We start from the raw sequence: 7,557 nt of genomic DNA on the forward strand, positions 1-7,557 counted from the left end.
TCTGGACCCTCTCCATGTTGTCCACATCCCTCTCGAAGTGTGGCACCCAGAACTAGACACAGTACTCCAACTGTGGTCTGACCAGTGTCACATAGAGGGGGAGGATCACCTCCTTGGACCTGCTTGAGATGCATCTGTGGATGCATGACAAGGTACGGTTGGCCTTCCTGACTGCTTCCCCACACTGCAGGCCTATGTCCATTTTAGCATCAGTAATGACTCCAAGATTCTTTTCTGCCTCTGCACTGACAAGAAGGGAGTTCCCCAGCCTGTAGGTATGGTGCTGGTTCTTCCTCCCCAGGTGCATCACCTTGCACTTGTCAGTATTGAATCCCATCCTATTCTCATCTGCCCACCCCTGTAACCTGTCTAGGTCTGATTGCATACTATTCCTCCCTTCTAGCGTGCCCACATCCCCCCACATCTTAGTGTCATCAGCAAATTTGAACAGGGTGCTTTTTACCCCCTCGTCCAAGTCACTGATGAAGATGTTGAACAGTACGGACCCGAGGACCGAGCCCTGTGGAGCCCCAATGTCCACATCCCTCCAGGTCAAAAATGACCCATCCAGGTAGAAAATGACCCATCCACCACCAACATGCCTCCAGGTCAAAAATGACCCATCCACCACCAAAAATGATCCATCCACCACTCATCCTGTCAGACCAACCTGGTAGCCTTCTATGACCAGGTCACAAAATCCTTAGACACAGGTGTAGCAGTAGAGGTAGTATTTCTGGACTTTAGGAAGGACTTTGAGGCTGTCTCTTACCCCATTCTCATTAAAAAACTAAGGGACTGTGGCATCAACTCCTACACAGTCAATTGGGTCACTAACTGTCTGGAGGGTCACACCCAGAGAGTGGTGGTGAATGGGTCCTATTCAACTTGGAGGGATATGGGAAGTGGGGTTGCACAGGGCTCGGTCCTTGGGCCCGCACTGTTCAATATCTTCATCAGCGACTTGGACGAGGGGATAAAAAGCACCCTGTTCAAATTCGCAGATGACACTAAGATGTGGGTGGAAGTGGGCATGCTAGAAGGGAGGAATAGGCTGCAATTGGACCTAGACAGGTTACAGGGGTGGGCGGATGAGAACGGGATTGGTTTCAGCACTGACAAGTGCAAGGTACTGCACCTGGGGAGGAAGAACCAGCACCATAACCACAGGCTGAAGAACTCCCTTCTTGTCAGTGCAGAGGCAGAAAAGAATCTTAGAGTCATTTTGGATACTAAAATGCACATGGGCTGACAGTATGGGGATGCAGTCAGGAAGGCCAGCCGCATCTTGTCATGCATCCACAGATGTATCTCAAGCAGGTCCAAGGAGGTGATCCTCCCCCTCTATGTGACATTGGTCAGACCACAGTTGGAGTACTGTGTCCAGTTCTGGGTGCCACGGGGGGGAAGGGATCTGGACAACATGGAAAGGGTCCAGAGGAGGGCCACTCACATGATCAGGCGACAACAGGGCAGGATCTACTGTGAAAGAGTGAGAGAGACCGTGCTAAAAACAGAGGCAGCTACCCTAGACCCACAGCCCTAAAAGACCCAGCTGAAACCCTTCTTACCCAGGTGTTTCTGGAGGGGAGGAGCTGGGAATTCGGACCACAATATAAAGAGGAGCCCGGAGCAGGCAGGAGGGGAGAGTGCAGGACTGGAAGCAAAGGAGCCAGGCCAAGCAATGCTGCAGAAATCTGTGAGAGCAACGTGGAGGGCTGGCAGGAGGCTTCTGCAGAGATGGAACTCCCCGGAGGAGCTCTAGAGGAAGGTACGGTGGAGTGGTAGGGTCAGGAACTGCCTGTGATCTTGTCGGCAGCCGGCAGAGCCCGACGGAGAAAAGGTAAAAGTCTCGGGGAGAAACCCAGCGGCTGAATCCAAACCCATGGACGCTTAGACTACTGGTGGACCAGGTGAGGGTGTAGGGGTGGTGGAGCCCTCAGCATCATAGGACAATGGATGACAACCAGGCAGAACTGCACATCCAGGTATTGAACATACTCCTATAAACACCAAAGACATGGCAGATGAGAATGTGGGTGTGTGGATCTCCGTCTAAGACTCATCCCTCGCTTCAGCCGGCGGGCTGAGGTCCTATGGGTCCTATGAGGTCATACACATGTAGAACCTCTATCTATGTATGTGTATAGTTCTCTGGAGGAGGAGAAACAAAAGAGGAGGTTGCAAAGTCTCTTGGGGGGGCAAGCTACCTAGCTGACCACTAGACATCTACAAGGAGAGGCTAAGGGTCCTGAACCTGTTCAGCCTCCACAAGAGAAGGCTGAGGGGGAATCTGGTGTCCATTTACAAACTTATTAAAGGGGACCAGCAGGCATTGGGGGAGTCCCCGTTCCCCTGAGCACTACCAGAAGTGACTAGAAATAACGGTCAAAAGCTGGCAGAGGGTTCAGATTAGACATCAGGAGGCGCTACTTCACTGTCAGGGCAGCTAGGATCTGGAACCAACTTCTAAGCAAAGTGATGCTGACTCCTACCCTGGGGGTCTTTAAGACAAGGCTAGACAATCACTTTGCTCGGGTCATTTCACCCCAGTACTCTTTCCTACCATGTCAGGGGGTTGGACTTGATGATCTGCTCAGGTGCCTTCAAACCCTCCCAACTATGAAACTATGAAACTATTAACACTTCCTGCTATACATATGCCTTAGTACCACACAAGTGCTAACAGAACAAAACTCAAAAGTTTGGAGGCTTAACGCAGGGTCTGCTGTAACTTAACATGGATCTCTTGATACCATATCCAAGAAGTCTCAGATCCTGATATTAGCACTTGCTGCATGAAGTGATTTAAAAAACTTTTGGATTTGGCATTATATTGAAATTGAGGAAACAAAATTACAGTACAAAAATTAAAAATCAAGGGAAGAAGATATATGCTGACCTTTAATACTGATTTTTTGAATTCCTATTATTTTTTGCAGTTAGTACAAGTTACCTTATAGTAATAAAGTAGCTTAAAAAAATGTACTAATTTTCTTTTGTCAAACTTCCAGATTTGATTTATCCTTCTCATTTGCTAGCTGACTTAAAACATCTTTGCAAAATAATTTGGGATCTATAGTCTTATAAATATTTATACATAGCATGAATTAAATAGAATGCCTCCATATAGTGTCACAATTAGTAAATATTCTAGTATGATTCTGCACACTTGATAGAAACCCAAACCAACATGAGCCACATAATGAAAATATGCACAATTATATCCTTTAAAATGATATCAGCAGGGACAAATCATTGGTACTCCATTATATAGACAATTAAATATTGGTGCTGAGCTGTGAAAGATATGGTAGGAAAAGGCTTTAAGCTGGACATAGTTAAAAAGTAATTTGTTTTAATGCAATGACAGCATAGTGTCTGGTTACTTAGTGCTGCCAGTATTCTGTCTAAAACCCAAAAATATTGTGATTGGTGGGTCAATGAAGATATCACAACCCTATAATTACCATCTGTCTTCTATGCTACAGCTGCGTCTATTAAAACAAAGAGATTTCACTTACAGTTTGTTAGTTTCTGGTTTAATTTTAGGAATTATCAGTAGAACAAGATTAAACCTTCTTCTGTCTGTTATTTATCTACTCTAGATTTTTTCCCGTTGCCTCCAATCTTCACATCATTCCATTTTGCCTACTATATAATTTTGTCCATTCACAGCTAGGACTTTGATAATTTTCACTTCCCCTTTAAATGAACAGATACCAGGAAAAATACCTTAACTGAGATCTGTTAGGTTACAGAATAGCCTTCCAAGGGAAGCAGAGGAAGCTCCATTGCATGAATCATTTATCAAGACTGCCCAAAGCACTGGGGAATATTTCAAGGAAGTATCCTGCTTAACAGTGGCATAGACTAAATGATCTACAAGGTAGCCTTATACTTCTAACAAAGTGCACAGCACTATATATGCCTGTGCTCAAAAGTGAAAAATAAAGTAAGAATCACTCAAAGGAGAATTACCAATAGATTCTTCCTTTGAGATAATCAAGGCTTCATTCTTTTTCATTTAAATGTTTAAATTGTATGGGACTGGGCGAGCGGGGCGGGGGGGAACCTCAGCTTGCATTTGAGTAAATACTGTATTTTAAATTTATCAGTTCAGCAGACACATTACCTGGTAACACTAACTACCTCTTCCCATGATCTTTTTAATAACCAATAAATATTTCATTTTCCATATTATGTATATGATGCAGTTTTACATTCCTAGAAGAGCCATGACTTCTGTATTTCCTGATTTATTTTTTAAAATGTCCATCTTTAATCTTGCATCAGCACAGAATGTTTTTTTTTCAGTATACCTTGCTTTTCTGTCATGCTGGTGACATCTGTAACAACATTTAAGTAAATACAGTTGCAAATGCATGTATAAAACTGTCCCTGCTTTGCAACAACTGTATGAAATATTTGCATTAGCTTATTGTTAGTTAAACTTTTGGGTTGTGATGGCTAGAAAGTGATATTTAGAGATTTGCTTTTAAGAGTTTGCTTGTTGATAGAATAGATATGCATTAGAACAATGGTCCAGGGTAATGGCAAGAGTTAATTGGTTTCTGAAAACTTGTTGTGACAAAGTTTCATGGTCTCAGCCTTCAAGGTCCACTGTGTCTGGAGTTTGCAGACAAACAGGCTGGGGAAATTTAAAACACATACTACACTGTTCCCTGAAAACCCATAAGAGAAATAAAGGACTCTGCAGCATTGGCTGTCACAGTGATCAGCTGCAGAGTTCCTAGGATTTCCAGTTTTGGTGGACAGACCAAATTAAGCCAGGCATGCTCAAATTTAGATGTGACTATATGACCAAATTAAGATGTGTGCATGTGAAGTGTTTGTGGAAACAAAAGAATATGCTGAGAGAACAGAACATGGACAGTATGATGACCACAAGGAAGCCAATCAACAGCACTTGGAAATGAAGAGGCATGAGAGGAGAAAGAATACTAACAGAGAGATTTAAGAGCAGCAAAAGATCCCTGAGGGGGAATCATGAGGCCACCATGGACAGATAGCACACCATCTGATATTCAAGCAAGAACCACAGGATGAAGCTCATGTACTGACCAGACATACCTTTTTTCTATGAACTCTAGGACTAGTAGATATAGAATGGGGGGAGGTTATTAGGTCTGTGTGAAATTTCACCAAGTGTTTCATTTCAAAGCTGTTTTGACGCATTTTGAGCTTGAAACAGTGAAATTGAAAGTAAACAAAAAGCATCAAAACAGCTTCAAAATGAAATGAGGGCACCAAAAACATTTCAAAAGTTTCAAAACATTTTGAAGTTCAAAGCACCCCAGTGGTGGGAGGCAGGGGAGAGTGAGGGATGTGCTCTGAGCAGGTCCGCAGGCCCATGTAGCTCAGCCCAGCAGGGAGTGCAACCCTGGTTCTACCCACCTCCCACCACTGAGCTGTGCTCCGTGGTGCTGGCAGAGCTGATCAGAGGGCAGCACCAGCTCTGCCCACCTCCTGCCACTGGACTGTTCTCCAATCAGCTCTGCTAGCCCCACGGAGTGCAGCACTGTGGCAGAAGATGGCACCATGGGCAGAGCCAGTGCTGTGCTCCAATTGGCTCCACCAGCCCCATGGAATGTAGCCCATGGCTCTGCTTGCCTCCTGCTTGCCTCCTGCTTATGGGCTGTGCTCCAATAGGCTCCACCAGCCCCATGGAGCTCAGGAGGCAGAGCACAATGCCAGCTCTGTCTGCCTCCCACTCCTGGGCTGCACTCCATGGCTCCAATAACCCCAGGTAACCTCTCTACATTTTACCAGCTACAGTCTGTCACCAAGTCAACATTTCCCCCTCTCCCCGCCCTCCTACCTGTCTCATACCTATTGTCTCCCATGGCCTCTGATCCTTACTCCCACACATTTGCATTTTCACAGACCTGCATTTTGCATATTGACCTTTATTCCATCCAGGAGAATACAAAGCAACAGCAGATTCTCTGTATACCTGAACAAGGGTGTCTTAGCCTGAAAGTTTGCAAAGAACAATTTTTCCAACTATTTAGTTGGTCTAATAAAATATGTCATTTTTAAAATTAATTTATTATTGAGGAAAAGTGCAGAATTAAATTTTTGGATATGTCTAATCTACACTGAATTCGCACCTGAATAAAAGTGAAAAGCATTTCTCACTGACCAAACACTAAGACCCGTTGTTTCAGCCACCTGCAAAGGGTTTGGGATTGACAGTGTGGTTGGGTATAGAAAGGTAAGAAAAGTTTATTAACAAAAACACAACTACAATGACAAACAATAATAATTCACATCGGCAACTTATCGGCAGTCCCCTCTGATGCCTGATGTATGACAAGTTTCTCTTCTGCAAAGCTCAGCAAAGTCAGGCATCCCCGATTAGCACTGCCCAAGGGGTACCGGGAAGAACCCTGGTATTCAGTCCTTGGGCTCCTCAAGATCCATGGGCCCACCGAATCCAGGTCAGCAGCTAATCTTGAATCAGTAACTTCTTTCACAGAGCTGCACCTTCCTTCTAAATGATTTCCAGATGTGCTAGCCAATTTATAACTTCTGAGCTATGCTGATAACTCACAGCCATCCAGATTCTCCCATTATAATCATTTTTAGGACTGACCAATAGCAGAATTGCATTCTTCTGATAAGATTAATTTTCACTACGCTGCAGGGCCTACTACTTCTACAAGGCTTTGTTAATTTTACTAGGCCTTACTACATACAAGGCCTCACTACATCTTTGACTTTAATTAGGCTCTTAACAACAACATATAGCTTAATATCTGAACAAATGACAGAAAAACACTTGGTCTAATTTTCACAGAGCTTTCAGCAAGCACTTTTATCACACAGACATAATTTCAGCTGTCACACCCGTCCAGTCTCTAAATGGTTAACCTTATACAAAATCATATTTTCTCCCTCTGTATTTCCTTGCTATGGCTGAAACTGAAAACAGAAGTGCCAAAATACCACAGTAAAGGCTCTTACTCTGGTATTTTTGGTCCAAGTAGAAGAGACTGGAAGATCAAGGAATACTTGAGACAATCAAAGACAAGCAGCTGAAACCTAAAATGTGATGTGGCTTCCAGAAATAAGCAAGAATACTACAAGCATGTCATCAGGGAATGTACTGCCAGGCCTGGTTAGAGGCTATGCTGAATGTGCAAGACTCTTACACGAGTAAATAGAATGAGTGGGGGGTAGAAAATGCAAGGGCAGAAATTATCAGAGGAACACAGGAACTGCCAAAATGAATGAGACCAGGGCCCTGTCTGTCCCTGTATCCTACGTGGCAGTGGCCAGCACCAAATGCTTCAATGGAAAGTATTAAAACACCTTGAATCAGGTTTTTACAAAGTGACATATTCCCTGAGAATGTTCGTTCCAATAGTTAGGGCTTGACTAAAGCATGAAAATAAAACTGGTGACCTCCTTTCTGCAAAGGGGAGGTCTACAAAGAATTATGCATAACCTGGCCCTTAAGTTCTGATCCTTTCAAAGCAATTTAGGTTCATATGCAGTTAAAAAACACATTTCATATTTTAATTTTCTCAT

The sequence above is a fragment of the Gavialis gangeticus genome, unplaced genomic scaffold, assembly GCF_001723915.1.
Source record: "Gavialis gangeticus isolate Ggan-Ray unplaced genomic scaffold, GavGan_comp1, whole genome shotgun sequence".
NCBI classification, from domain to species: domain Eukaryota; kingdom Metazoa; phylum Chordata; order Crocodylia; family Gavialidae; genus Gavialis; species Gavialis gangeticus.